The sequence below is a fragment of the Chiloscyllium plagiosum genome, unplaced genomic scaffold (assembly GCF_037043375.1).
Source record: "Chiloscyllium plagiosum isolate Xiang-an unplaced genomic scaffold, Cpla_swu_hap1 HiC_scaffold_3, whole genome shotgun sequence".
NCBI classification, from domain to species: Eukaryota; Metazoa; Chordata; class Chondrichthyes; order Orectolobiformes; family Hemiscylliidae; genus Chiloscyllium; species Chiloscyllium plagiosum.
The window spans coordinates 165,623,546-165,636,066 of record NW_028270141.1 but is presented as its reverse complement, the minus strand read 5'-3'; the positions used below and the strand labels follow the sequence as shown (position 1 = coordinate 165,636,066).

The 12,521-nt window shown below is 49.2% G+C and overlaps 1 protein-coding gene across 1 annotated transcript in view; it reads right to left on the bottom strand.

Annotated features, from left to right (window-relative positions):
• LOC148151808 (uncharacterized) overlaps positions 1-9,021 on the bottom strand; it is an 87,530-nt gene extending 78,509 nt beyond the window's left edge. Inside the window, exon 1 of the mRNA XM_087976607.1 lies at positions 8,879-9,021. The gene's annotated coding sequence lies outside the window, so the exon portion shown is untranslated. The remainder of the gene's footprint in view (positions 1-8,878) is intronic.
• Positions 9,022-12,521: the final 3,500 nt, after the last annotated feature.

Sequence of the window (12,521 nt, the reverse complement as noted above, 5' to 3'; positions counted from 1 at the left end):
AGCAGCAGAGACCAGACTGAGAGAGAGAACATGGTGTTGATCCAGTGACATAGTTCCTGAGGTCAGGATTGACAAGGCGATGCAGAGCAATCAGACACAGCTGACTGGGTGACCCAGTTCTAATTTGGTGAGTATTATTACTATTTTTATTGATTATAGTTTATAGGGTCTTTATTTGGCATTTATAGATCATACGGACAATAATGCAGAGGTGCAAAGATAAAGGACTCTAGCGTAATTAATATTATTTGACTTTCAGGGCAATCTGAGTATTTTATCCAAAGAGTAAGCCACAGTCGCAGAGCTTGAAACTGTTCTTCTCTGGATCTAACATTTCCCAGGGCCTGGGACTAGTGTGTGTGTGCAGCTGTAGTTCCTGCTGAGAGAGTCCTGGATAGCACAGACAGAGGTGGACACACAACAAGATAAGAAAGGGAATGGGGTAACCACCAGGCAGAGATGTTGGTCAAGGCAGGAAGTGCAGGCCTCTCCTGTTGCCATTGACCACTTTGGATACTGTTGGGGGAATGGTCTATCAGAAGAAAGTGACAGCAGCTGAATTTGCAGCACTATAGTTAGCTCACTGCACATGGCCAGAGGAGAAAGTGTGGAATGCAATAATTATCGGGAATTCAATTGTAAAGGGAGTAGACAGGATGGTATGGTGTTTCCCCAGTGCTCGGGTCAAGGGTGACAGAACATTCCAGAGGTGTGCAGTGGTGGTGAACAGCCAGTGGTTGTGGTGCACATCAGTATCAATGACATAGATAAAACAGGGATGTGACCCTAATGACAGAACATACAGAAGTAGGAAGTATTTAGAAACTTCAGAGATAGTGATTCCATTCCATTCCCTCCCCTACCCTACCGCATGGAAACAGGCCCTTTGGCCCAACCAGTCCACGCAGACCCTTCAAAGGGTAACCCACCTAGTCCCATTTCCCTCTGAGTAATGCACCTAACACTGTGGGCAATTCAGCATGGCCAATTCACCGGACCTACACATCTTTGGACTGTGGGAGGAAACCCGCACAGACACAGGGAGAACGTGCACACTCGACACAGACAGTCACCCGAGGCTGGGATTGAACCTGGGACCCTAGCGCTGATGAGGTAATAGTGCTAACCACTGAGCCACTGTGATGTCAGGATTACTACCAGTGCCACATGCTGGTCAGAGTAGAAACAGCAAGATATATCAGAGAAACACATGCCTGAAGAGATGGGATTAGGGGCTAGTTTTCAGATTCCTGGGGCATGGGAATGGTTCTGGGGGATGTGTGACACAGGAACAGAAGTAGGCCATTCAGCCCCTCGAGCCTGTTCCACCATCCAATGAGATCATGGCTCTTCTGTGGCCGAACTCCTCATACCTGCCTTTGAACATTATCTCTTGTCAAAGATAGTATTACAGCGGTGGAAAGGACGATGGATGAAGACTCGCCATTTGAGGTAGTTTGGGCTGAGGTTAGGAATAGGAAAGGTGAGCTCACCCTGTTAGTAATTTTTTACAGGCCTCCTAATAGTCCTAGAAACGTAGAAGAAAGGATTGCGAGGATGATTCAAGAGAAGAGTGAAAGTAATAGGGTGGTTGTTATGGGGGACTTTAACTTTCCTGATATTGACTGGGAAAGCTATAGCTCGAGTTCGTTAGATGGGTCAGTGTTTGTCCAATGTGTGCAGGAGGGTTTCCTGACACAATATGTAGATAGGCCAACAAGAGGTGAGGCCATACTGGATTTGGTTCTGGGTAACGAACCAGGCCAGGTATTAGAATTGGAGGTAGGGGAGCACTTTGGGGACAGTGACCACAATTCGGTGACTTTTACTCTAGTGATGGAGAGGGATAAGTGTGCACTACAGGGCAAGAGTTATAGCTGGGGGCAGGGAAATTATGATGCGGTGAGGCATGACTTAGGATGTGTAGCTTGGAAAAGTAAGCTTCAAGACAAGGGCGTAACTGATATGTGGAGCTTGTTCAAGGAGCAACTATTGCGTGTCCTTGATAAGTATGTACCTGTCAGGCAGGGAGGAAAGGTGTGAGGGAGCCGTGCTTTAATAAGGAATTGGAATCCCTTGTTAAATGGAAGAGGGCGGCCTATGTAAAGATGAGGAGTGAAGGTTCAATTGGGGCGATTGAGAGTTATAAGGTAGCCAGGAAGGATCTGAAGAGAGAGCTAAGAGCAGCAAGGAGGGGACATGAAAAGTCCTTAGTTGGTAGGATTAGGGAAAACCCAAAGGCTTTCTATAGGTATGTCAGGAATAAAAGAATGACTAGGGTAGGAATAGGTCCAGTCAAGGATAGTAGTGGGAAGTTGCGTGTGGAGGCCGAAGAGATTGGGGAGACACTGAATGAATACTTTTCGTCAGTATTCACTCAGGAACAGGACATTGTTGTCGATGTGAGTACCGAGTCACAATTAAGTAGAATGGATGGCTTTGAGGTATGTAGAGAAGAGGTGTTGGAAATTCTGGAAAGGGTGAAAATAGATAAGTCCCCTGGGCCTGATGGCATTTATCCTAGGATTCTCCGGGAAGCAAGGGAGGAGATTGCAGAGCCATTGGCCTTGATTTTTATGTCCTCGTTGTCTACAGGAGTAGTGCCAGAAGATTGGAGGCTAGCAAATGTGGTTCCCTTGTTCAAGAAGGGGAGTAGGGATAACCCTAGTAACTATAGGCCCCTGAGTATCACTTCTGTTGTGGGCAAAATCTTAGAGAGAATTCTAAGGGATAGGATTTATGAACATCTGGACAGGAATAATGTGATCAAGGATAGTCAGCATGGTTTTGTGAAGGGCAGGTCGTGCCTCACAAATCTTATTGAATTCTTTGAGAAGGTGACTAAGGAGGTGGACGAGGGGAAAGCGGTAGATGTGGTGTATATGGATTTTAGTAAGGCGTTTGATAAGGTTCCCCATGGTAGGCTACTGCAAAAAATACGGAGGTATGGCATTGAGGGTGAGTTGGAGGTTTGGATTAGGAGTTGGCTGGCTGGAAGAAGACAGAGGGTAGTAGTTGATGGCAAAGGTTCATCTTGGAGTGCCGTCACTAGCGGTGTTCCGCAAGGATCTGTTTTGGGACCATTGCTGTTTGTCATTTTTATAAATGACCTGGAGGAGGGGCTAGAAGGTTGGGTGAGCAAGTTTGCGGATGATAAGAAAGTCAGTGGAGTTGTAGACAGTGAGGAAGGATGTGTCAGGTTACAGTAGGATATAGATAAGCTGCAGAACTGGGCAGAAAGGTGGCAAATGGCATTCAATGTAGCTAAATGTGAGGTGATTCACTTTGGTAAGAGTAATAAAAAGATGGGGTACTGGGCTAATGGTCGGATACTTGGTAGTGTGGATGAGCAGAGGGATATTGGTGTCCATGTACACAGATCTCTGAAAGTTGCCACCCAGGTAAATAGTGCGGTGAAGAAGGCATATGGCGTACTGGCTTTTATTGGTAGAGGAATTGAGTTCCGGAGCCCTGAGATCATGTTGCAGTTGTATAAGACTCTGGTGTCGCCGCATCTGGAGTATTGTGTGCAGTTTTGGTCGCCATACTATAGGAAGGATGTGGAGGCACTGGAACGGGTGCAGAGGAGGTTTACCAGGATGTTGCCTGGTATGGTAGAAAGATCGTATGAGGAAAGGCTGAGGCACTTGGGTTTGTTTTCATTGGAGAAAAGAAGGTTTAGGGGTGACTTGATAGAGGTGTACAAGATGATTAGGGGTTTAGATAGGGTTGACCGTGAGAACCTTTTTCCACGTATGGAGTCAGCTATTACAAGGGGGCATAGCTTTAAATTAAGGGGGGGTAGGTATAGGACAGATGTTAGGGGTAGGTTCTTTACTCAGCGAGTCGTGATTTCATGGAATGCCCAGCCAGTAGCAGTGGTGGACTCTCCCTCATTATGGGCATTTAAGCGGGCATTGGATAGGCATATGGAGGATAGTGGGCTAGTGTAGGTTAGGTGGGCTTGGATCGGCACAACATCGAGGGCCGAAGAGCCTGTACTGTGCTGTATTTTTCTATGTTCTATGTTCTAAAACCTTTGCTTAACACAAATTTATCTATTTCTGATTTTAAATTAACAACTGATCCAGCATCAACTGTCATTTGTGGAAGAGAGTTCCAAACCTCTCCCATCCTTTATGAGGAGAATTGCTTCCTAACATCATTCCTGAATAATCTGGTACTAACTTTCAGACTACGCCATCAAGTTCTAGAATCCTCAACCCATGGAAATAGTTTATCTACTCTGTCTTTTCCTGTCAATATCTCTCGGATTTCGATCAGACCACCCATTAGCCTTCTACATTGCAGAGGAAACAGGCCTCATTTGTATCACCTTGATGCATAACCTAACCTCTAAAATCCAATCATCATTCTTGTGAACCTTCATTGTACTCCCTCCCTCTGAGGCCAATTCAACCTTCCTAAGGTGTGATGCCCTGACATGCTTTCAGTACTCCACGTGGAGCCTCGTCAGGGTTTTATATAACTGCAGCATAACTGCGTCCTTGCCCTCTGTTTAGCTTGTGCTGTGATTATTGTGCTGTCCCACTCGAATTTGTGGTCCCTGTCATCTGTGTGTATGACAATAGGAGCATCTGATCATGGCATTTAGTGGCTAGTTGGTGTTCATGGAAGTGGACTGTTAGTTGTCTGCCTGTTTGCCCTATATTGTGTTTTGTGCAGTCTTTGCATGGAATCCTGTAAATTACGTAAATTACAGGGACCACAAATTCGAGTGGGACAGCACAACAATCACAGCACAAGCCAGAAAGAGAATAGCCAGAGAATTCCTAGAAGCATAGCACTCAACCACGGACTCAATCAACAAGCACATTGACCTAGACTCAGTATACCAGCCACTACTACAAACAACCGAAAGCAGCAGGAACAGACCCAAATAAATTCCAGAGGACACAGTACAACATTGCTTCAAAAGAGGCTCCAAAGCACAGAAGATGTCACCTAGACAGGGGTTAAAAATGTCTGCAAATTAAAATCAGTGAACATACCCAAAACCACGACAATGAGAAAAGTGATTAGCAGCGAATTGAAGCCAAAGTTCAAAATAACGTGAACAAGACTAAAAATATTAAGAAGACAATACTCAAGGCTTTGTGTCCGAATATATGGGGCACTCACAATAAAGTGGGCAGATAAACGCAGCAGTCAATAACAACAGGTTGGAAGTATGGAGCCATGGCTGTTCAGAGACTAGGAAGGGGTGCTGAATATCAGGAGTATTCAGTAATTAGGAAGACCAGGCAAAAAGGCAAGTTGGTGGAATTGCCTTTACTGGTTAAAGAGGAAATTAATATAATAGAGAGGAAGGATATTAACTCTGACAATGTGGACTCTGGATGAGTAGAGTAAAGACACACCAGGGGGCAAAATTCATGAATGGGAATTGTAGAGACCCCCAAGCTGCAGGGGTGACCTTGGGAATGGCATTAAACAGGAAATCAGAGACATGTGCAATAAACAAACTCATCTCCCTTACACTCACTCTCCATACAATCATCAAATAAAGGAGCAGAGTTAGACCATTCGGCCCATCGAGTCTCCTCTGCTATTCGATTATGGCTGATAGGTTTCTCATTTCCATTCTCCTGCCTTCTCCCTGTAACCCTTTATCCCCTTACTCATCAACAACCGCTCTATATACTTCATCGAAACCCTACAGTGTAGAAACAGGCCCTTCGGCCCAACAGGTCCACACTAACACTCTGAAGAGTAAGCCACCCACACCCATTCCAATTACTGTACATTTACCCTTGACTAATGCACCTAACCTACATATCCCTCAGCACTACGGATGGAACAGTGGCTCAGTGGTTAGCACTGCTGCCTCACTGCACCAGGGTCCCAGGTTTGATTCCAGCCTCGGGCAGACTGTCTGTGTGGAGTAATCCATCCAGACCCATTTCCTTCTGACCAGCATACCTAACACTGTGGGCAATTTAGAATGGTCAATTCACCTATCCTGCACATTCTCCCCGTGTCTGCGTGGGTTTCCTCCGGTTTCCTCCCACAGTCCAAAAATGTGCAGGATAGGTGAATTGACCATTCTAAATTGCCCACAGTGTTAGGTATGCTGGTCAGAAGGAAATGGGTCTGGATGGATTACTCTGCGGAGTGTCAGTGTGGACTTGTTGGGCTGAAGGGCCTGTTTCCACACTGTAGGGGACCTAATCTAATCTAATCTAGTCACTATAGATAATTTCCCATGGCCTGCACATCTTTGGATCATGGGAGAAACCCACGCAGACACAGGGACAATGTGCAAACCCAAGTCCCTGATGCTGTGAGGCAGCAGTGCTAACCACTGAGCTGCCACCTGTCTTAAATACACACAGTGACTTAGCCTCTGCAGCAAGGAGTTTCAGAGTCACCACCCTCTGGCTGAAGAAATTCCTCATCATCTCAGTTCCTTCACACTGAGGCTGTGCCTGCGGATCCCAGTCTTTCCGACTGGTGGAAACATCTTCTCCATGTCCACTCTATCCAGGCCTGTCAGTATTCTGTAATTTTCAATCAGCTTTTCCCCCTCCACCCCTCCATCCTTCTAAACTCAGAGTCATAGAGTTGTACAGCACGGAAACAGACCCTTCGATCCATGCCGACCAGATATCCCAACCCAATCTAGTCCCACCTGCCAGCACCCAGCCCATGTCCCTCCAAACCCTTCCTATTCATATACCCAACCAAATGCCTCTTAAATGTTGCAATTGTACCAGCCTCCACCACTTCCTCTGGCAGCTCATTCCATACACGTACCATCCTCTTTGTGAAAAAGTTGCCCCTTAGGTCTCTTTTATATCTTTTCCTCTCACCCTAAACCTATGCCCTCTAGGTCTGGACTCCCTGACCCCAGGGAAAAGACTTTGTCTATTTATCCTATCCGTGCCCCTCATAATTTTGTAAACCTCTATAAGGTCACCTCTCAGCCTCTGATGGTCCAGGGAAAACAGCCCCATCCTGTTCAACCTCTCCCTGTAGCTCAGATCCTACAACCCTGGCAACATCCTTGTAAATCTTTTCTGAACCCTTTCAAGTTTCACAACATCTTTCTGATAGGAAGGAGACCAGAATTGCACAAAATATTCCAACAGTGGCCTAACCAATGTCCTGTATAGCCGCAACATGACCTCCCAACTCCTGTACTCAATACTCTGACCAATAAACGAAAGCATTCCAAACGCCTTCTTCACTATCCTATCTACCTGCGACTCCACTTTCAAGGAGCTATGAACCTGCACTCCAACGTCTCTTTGTTCAGCAACACTCCCTAGGACCTTACCATTAAGTGTATACGTCCTGCTAGGATTTGCTTTCCCAAAATGCAGCACCTCCCATTTAAATTAAACTCCATCTCTCACTCCTCAGCCCACTGGCTTATCTGATCAAGATCCTGTTGTAATCCAACGTAACCTTCTTCTACACCTCCAATTTTGGTGTCATCTGCAAACTTACTAACTGTACCTCTTATGCTCGCATCCAAATCATTTATGTAAATGACAAAAAGTAGAGGGCCCAGCACTGATCCTTGTGGCACTCCACTGGTCACAGACCTCCAGTCTGAAAAACAACCCTCCACCACCACCCTCTGTCCCCCATCAAACACTCACAGGACAGGGCCAGCATGAGGTTAGATACTCCCTCACTCTTTCTCTCCCCAACTGGGATTTTCCCTCACACACTCCCTCACTCCCCCTCCCTCACTCCCCGTCCCTCCCTCACACTCCCCCTCCCTCTCCCTCCCTCTCTCACACTCACACCCTCCCTCACTCCCCCTCCCTCACTCCCCCTCCCTCACACTCATCCTCCCTCACTCCTCCCTCCCTCCCTCCCTCACTCCCCCTCCCTCACTCCCCCTACCTCACAATCCCCCTCCCACACTCCCCCTCCCTCCCTCACTACCCCTCCCTTACTCTCCCTCACTCCCCCTCCCTCCCTCATTCCCCCTCCCTTACACTCACCCTCCCTCACTCTCCCTCCCTCCCTCATTCCCCTTCCCTCACACTCACCCTCCCTCACTCCCCCTCCTCCCTCATTCCCGTTCCCTCACACTCACCCTCCCTCACTCCTCCTCCCTCCCTCATTCCCCCTCCCTCATTCCCCCCACACTCACCCTCCCTCACTCCCCCTCCTCCCTCATTCCCCTTCCCTCACACTCACCCTCCTTCACTCCCCCTCCCTCCTTCATTCCCCTTCCCTTACACTCACCCTCCCTCATTCTCCCCACACTCACCCTCCCTCACTCCCCCACACTCACCCTCCCTCACTCCCTCTCCTCCCTCATTCCCCTTCCCTCACACTCACCCTCCTTCACTCCCCCTCCCTCCCTCATTCCCCCTCACACTCACCCTCCCTCACTCCTCCTCCCTCTCTCATTCCCCCTCCCTCGCAATCACCCTCCCTAATTCCCCCCCACACTCCCCCTCCCTCCCTCATTCCCCCTCCCTCACTCTCGCCCTCCCTCACTCTCCCTCCCTCATTTCCCCCTCACACTCACCCTTCCTCACTCCTCCTCCCTTCCTCATTCCCCCTCCGTCACACTCACCCTCCCTCACTCCCCCTCCCTCCCTCATTCCCCCTCCCTCACACTCACCCTCCCTCACTCCCCCTCCCTCCCTCATTCCCCCTCCCTCACACTCACCCTCCCTCACTCTCCCTCCCTCCCTCATTTCCCCCTCACACTCACCCTCCCTCACTCCTCCTCCCTCCCTCATTCCCCCTCCCTCACACACCCTCCCTCACTCTCCCTCCCTCCCTCATTTCCCCCTCACACTCACCCTCCCTCACTCCTCCTCCCTCATTCCCCCTCCCTCACACTCACCCTCCCTCCCTCCCTCATTCCCCCTCCTTTATTACTCACCCTGTTATCTGTGCCAGCCACTTTATTTCAGTCCTGCCTCAGCACCTCTTCTCTCTCTCAGTCTCTTTTCTCTCTCTTTTTGTCTCTTTTCTCTGCCTTTCTCTCTGTCCGTTTTCTCCCGCCTCTATTTTTATTCTCCCTTGCTCTCTCTTTCTGACCTTTTCTCTATGTCTCTCTCTCCCTCTTTCTATCTCCCTCTCTTTATTTCTCTCCGACTATTTCTGTCTCTCCCTATTTTTCTTTCTCACTCTTTCTCTGTCGCCCTGTCTGTCTGTCTCTCTCTGTCTCACTCTCTCTCTTTCACCCTGTGTCTCATTATCTCTCTGTCTAACTCTCTGTCTCCCTCTCTCTGTCACCCCCGTCTCTATCTCACTGTCTCCCTCTGTTTCACTCTCTCTGTATCTCACTCTGTCTGTCTCTCTCTCTGTCTCACTCCCTCTCTCTGTCTCTCTCTCTGTCTGTCTCTCACTCTCTGTCCCTGTCTCTCTCTCTGTCTCCCCCTCTCTGTCTCACTCCCTCTCTCTGTCTCTCTCTCTCTGTCTGTCTCTCACTCTCTGTCCCTGTCTCTCTCTCTGTCTCTCTCTCTCTGTCTCTCTCTCTCTTTCTTTGTCTCTCTTTCTCTGTCCCTCTCTCTGTGTCTGAGCTAAACTCTGTTGCTGCTTCCCTCTCACACCAGGCACTGAACTGGGGGTCGTTCACTTGTTTCTGATCATTTATCACAATCAGCTCAGCCTGAGAATCTGTTCCTGTTCTCTCTGTCTGACACCAGCTCTTCAATGCCCCTCACCCAAAATCTGTCTTCAGCCAATCACTGGCTTCTCCCTACCCAGGGCATGGGCTACAGCCCCTGGGAAAGTAACAAGGGCCAGAAACCTGCCCCCAACTGCCACCCAAATCCCCATCCCCCGAAACCACCATTAGCCTCTGACTGTCTCTCTCTCTCCCTCTCTTTCTGTCTCTCCCTCTCTCTGTTTCTCAGTCTTCCCCTCACTCTCTCCATCTCTCTTTCTCAGTCTCTGTCTCTCTGATTTTCAGACTTTCTCCCTCACTCTTTCTTCCTCTCCATTTCTCAGTCTCCCTCCTCCCTCCCTCTCCGTTTCTCAGTCTCCCTCCTCCCTCCCTCTCCGTTTCTCAGTCTCCCTCCCCCCTCCCTCTCTGTTTCTCAGTCTCCCTCCTCCCTCCCTCTCCGTTTCTCAGTCTCCCTCCCCCCTCCCTCTCCGTTTCTCAGTCTCCCTCCCCCCTCCCTCTCCATTTCTCAGTCTCCTTCCTCCCTCCCTCTCCGTTTCTCAGTCTCCCTCCTCCCTTCCTCTCCATTTCTCAGTCTCCCTCCCCCTCCCTCTCCGTTTCTCAGTCTCCCTCCTCCCTCCCTCTCCGTTTCTCAGTCTCCCTCCTCCCTCCCTCTCCGTTTCTCAGTCTCCCTCCTCCCTCCCTCTCCGTTTCTCAGTCTCCCTCCTCCCTTCCTCTCCATTTCTCAGTCTCCCTCCCCCTCCCTCTCCGTTTCTCAGTCTCCCTCCCCCCTCACTCTCCGTTTCTCAGTCTCCCTCCCCCCTCCCTCTCCGTTTCTCAGTCTCCCTCCTCCCTCCCTCTCCGTTTCTCAGTCTCCCTCCTCCCTCCCTCTCCGTTTCTCAGTCTCCCTCCCCCCTCCCTCTCCGTTTCTCAGTCTCCCTCCTCCCTCCCTCTCTGTTTCTCAGTCTCTCTCACCCTTTTAGCTTCAATTTCTCTTTCCTCAGTCCCCTCCTCTCTTAAAAACATTGAATATAGGTGAGGAGTAGGGCATATGGCTCTCTGAGCCCACTCTCATCATCCAACTCTATTCCTCTTACACTTCACTTTCAGAATTTCCAGTTTGCAGGATCCAGCCCCCTCTTTATCAAGGAATGGAATCCCGTGACACACCCAAACTCCATCAGGATAGTCTCAGGGTTGTCTGCTTCACCCTGGAACAAAGGCCCCATCCCTCCCACCCTCCTCCACTTGGCCGCGCTCATCCTCACCCTCAACAAATTCTCTTTTCCATTTTCCCTCCTCTCAAAGGCGTGGCCATGGGTACCAGCATGGGTCCTGGTTATACCTGTCTCTTTGTGGGGTCCATGGAACATTCCTTGTTCCAGTCCTCTTCCAGCCCCCTCCCACAACTCTTTCTTTGGTATATCGATGATATTATTGGCACTGCTTCCTACCCATGTCCAGAATTGGAAATGTTTATCAATTTAACTTCTAATTTCCACCCGTTCTCACCTTCACCTGGTCCACCTCTGACTCCTCCCTTCTCCTCCTTGACATCTCAGTTTCCATTAGGGCTGGCCATTGACTTATTTATTCATTTATGGGATAAGGATGATAGGTCAGCATTTATTGGCCACTGAAGATCACCCACATTGCTGTGGGTCTGGAGTCAATGTGGGCCAGACCAGGTAAGGATGGCAGATCTCTTATCTAAATGACACTAGTGAACCGGATGGGTTTAAGCTGACAATCTACAATGGTATCTGCACTTAGACCCTTAATTCTAGAGTTTTTTAAAAATTCCACTATCTGCCGTGGCAGGACTAGACCGCATGTCCCCAGAACATTAGCTGACTTTCTGGATTAATAGTCTAGTGAAGGCACCACCGGGCCACTACATCCGGTAATAAGGTGATCCACAACAAACCCACTGACTCCCAAAGGAACCTGGACCATCCTCCAGTGGGATGCCACTCCCAGACACACATTCCCTCCCCTCCCCTGTCAGCCTTCCTCAGGAACCATTCCTTCCATCACATCCAGGTCCACTCCCCCTTCACTCTCAACGCCATCCCCCAGCCCCAGCCTCATGGGACCTTCCCCTGCAACCGCCGAAGATATAACACCTGCCTGTTCATTTCCTCCCCCATCAGTAACCAAGGCCCCAAACACACCTTCCAGGTGAAGCGGCACTTCACCTGCACTTCCCACAATCTAGTCTACTGCATCTGCTGCTCACAATGTGGTCGTCTCTACATTGGGGAAACAGAGCGTACACTGGGTGACCACTTCACAGAGCACCGACATTCTGTCTGCAAAATAGTCCCTGAGCTTCCAGTTACCTGCCACGTTATCACCCCACCCTGATCCCTGGCCAGCTTCTCTGTCTCGGGTTTGCTGCAATGCTCTAACGAGACTCAGCAGAAGCAGGAAGAACAGCACCTCATTATCTACCTGTTAACTCTACAGCCTTCTGGACTCAATATTGAGGTTCAACAACTTTGGATCCTGAGGCACCTTTTCCCATGTCCTTAGCCCATGCCCCATACACTCCCTAGAGAAAGGGGAGTCAAGACTGGAAAAGGATTACAAAAGAAGTGTGAAAAACTTTAGAAGCAAAAACACTGTTAGACTGAGAGCTAATGTAGGTCAGAGACACAGGGGCCTGGCACTCAGTGTGAGTCTGACATGGCCGGTGGAGTTATAATGAGGTGGAGGTTGTAGACAGTAGAGCTGATGCAAAGTGCTGTCTCCCAGGGAGATGCTCACTGTCTGACTGGGAAAGAGCCAGCATGATGGAATTCACTCTGTGAGACATTAGACAATCAGTGACACAGATTACTCCGGCAGCGTTGCAACCACTGATTCCAAATCTGTCTCCAAGTTGAGCTGTGAGTCTCAGGGAGACTGATGTCCA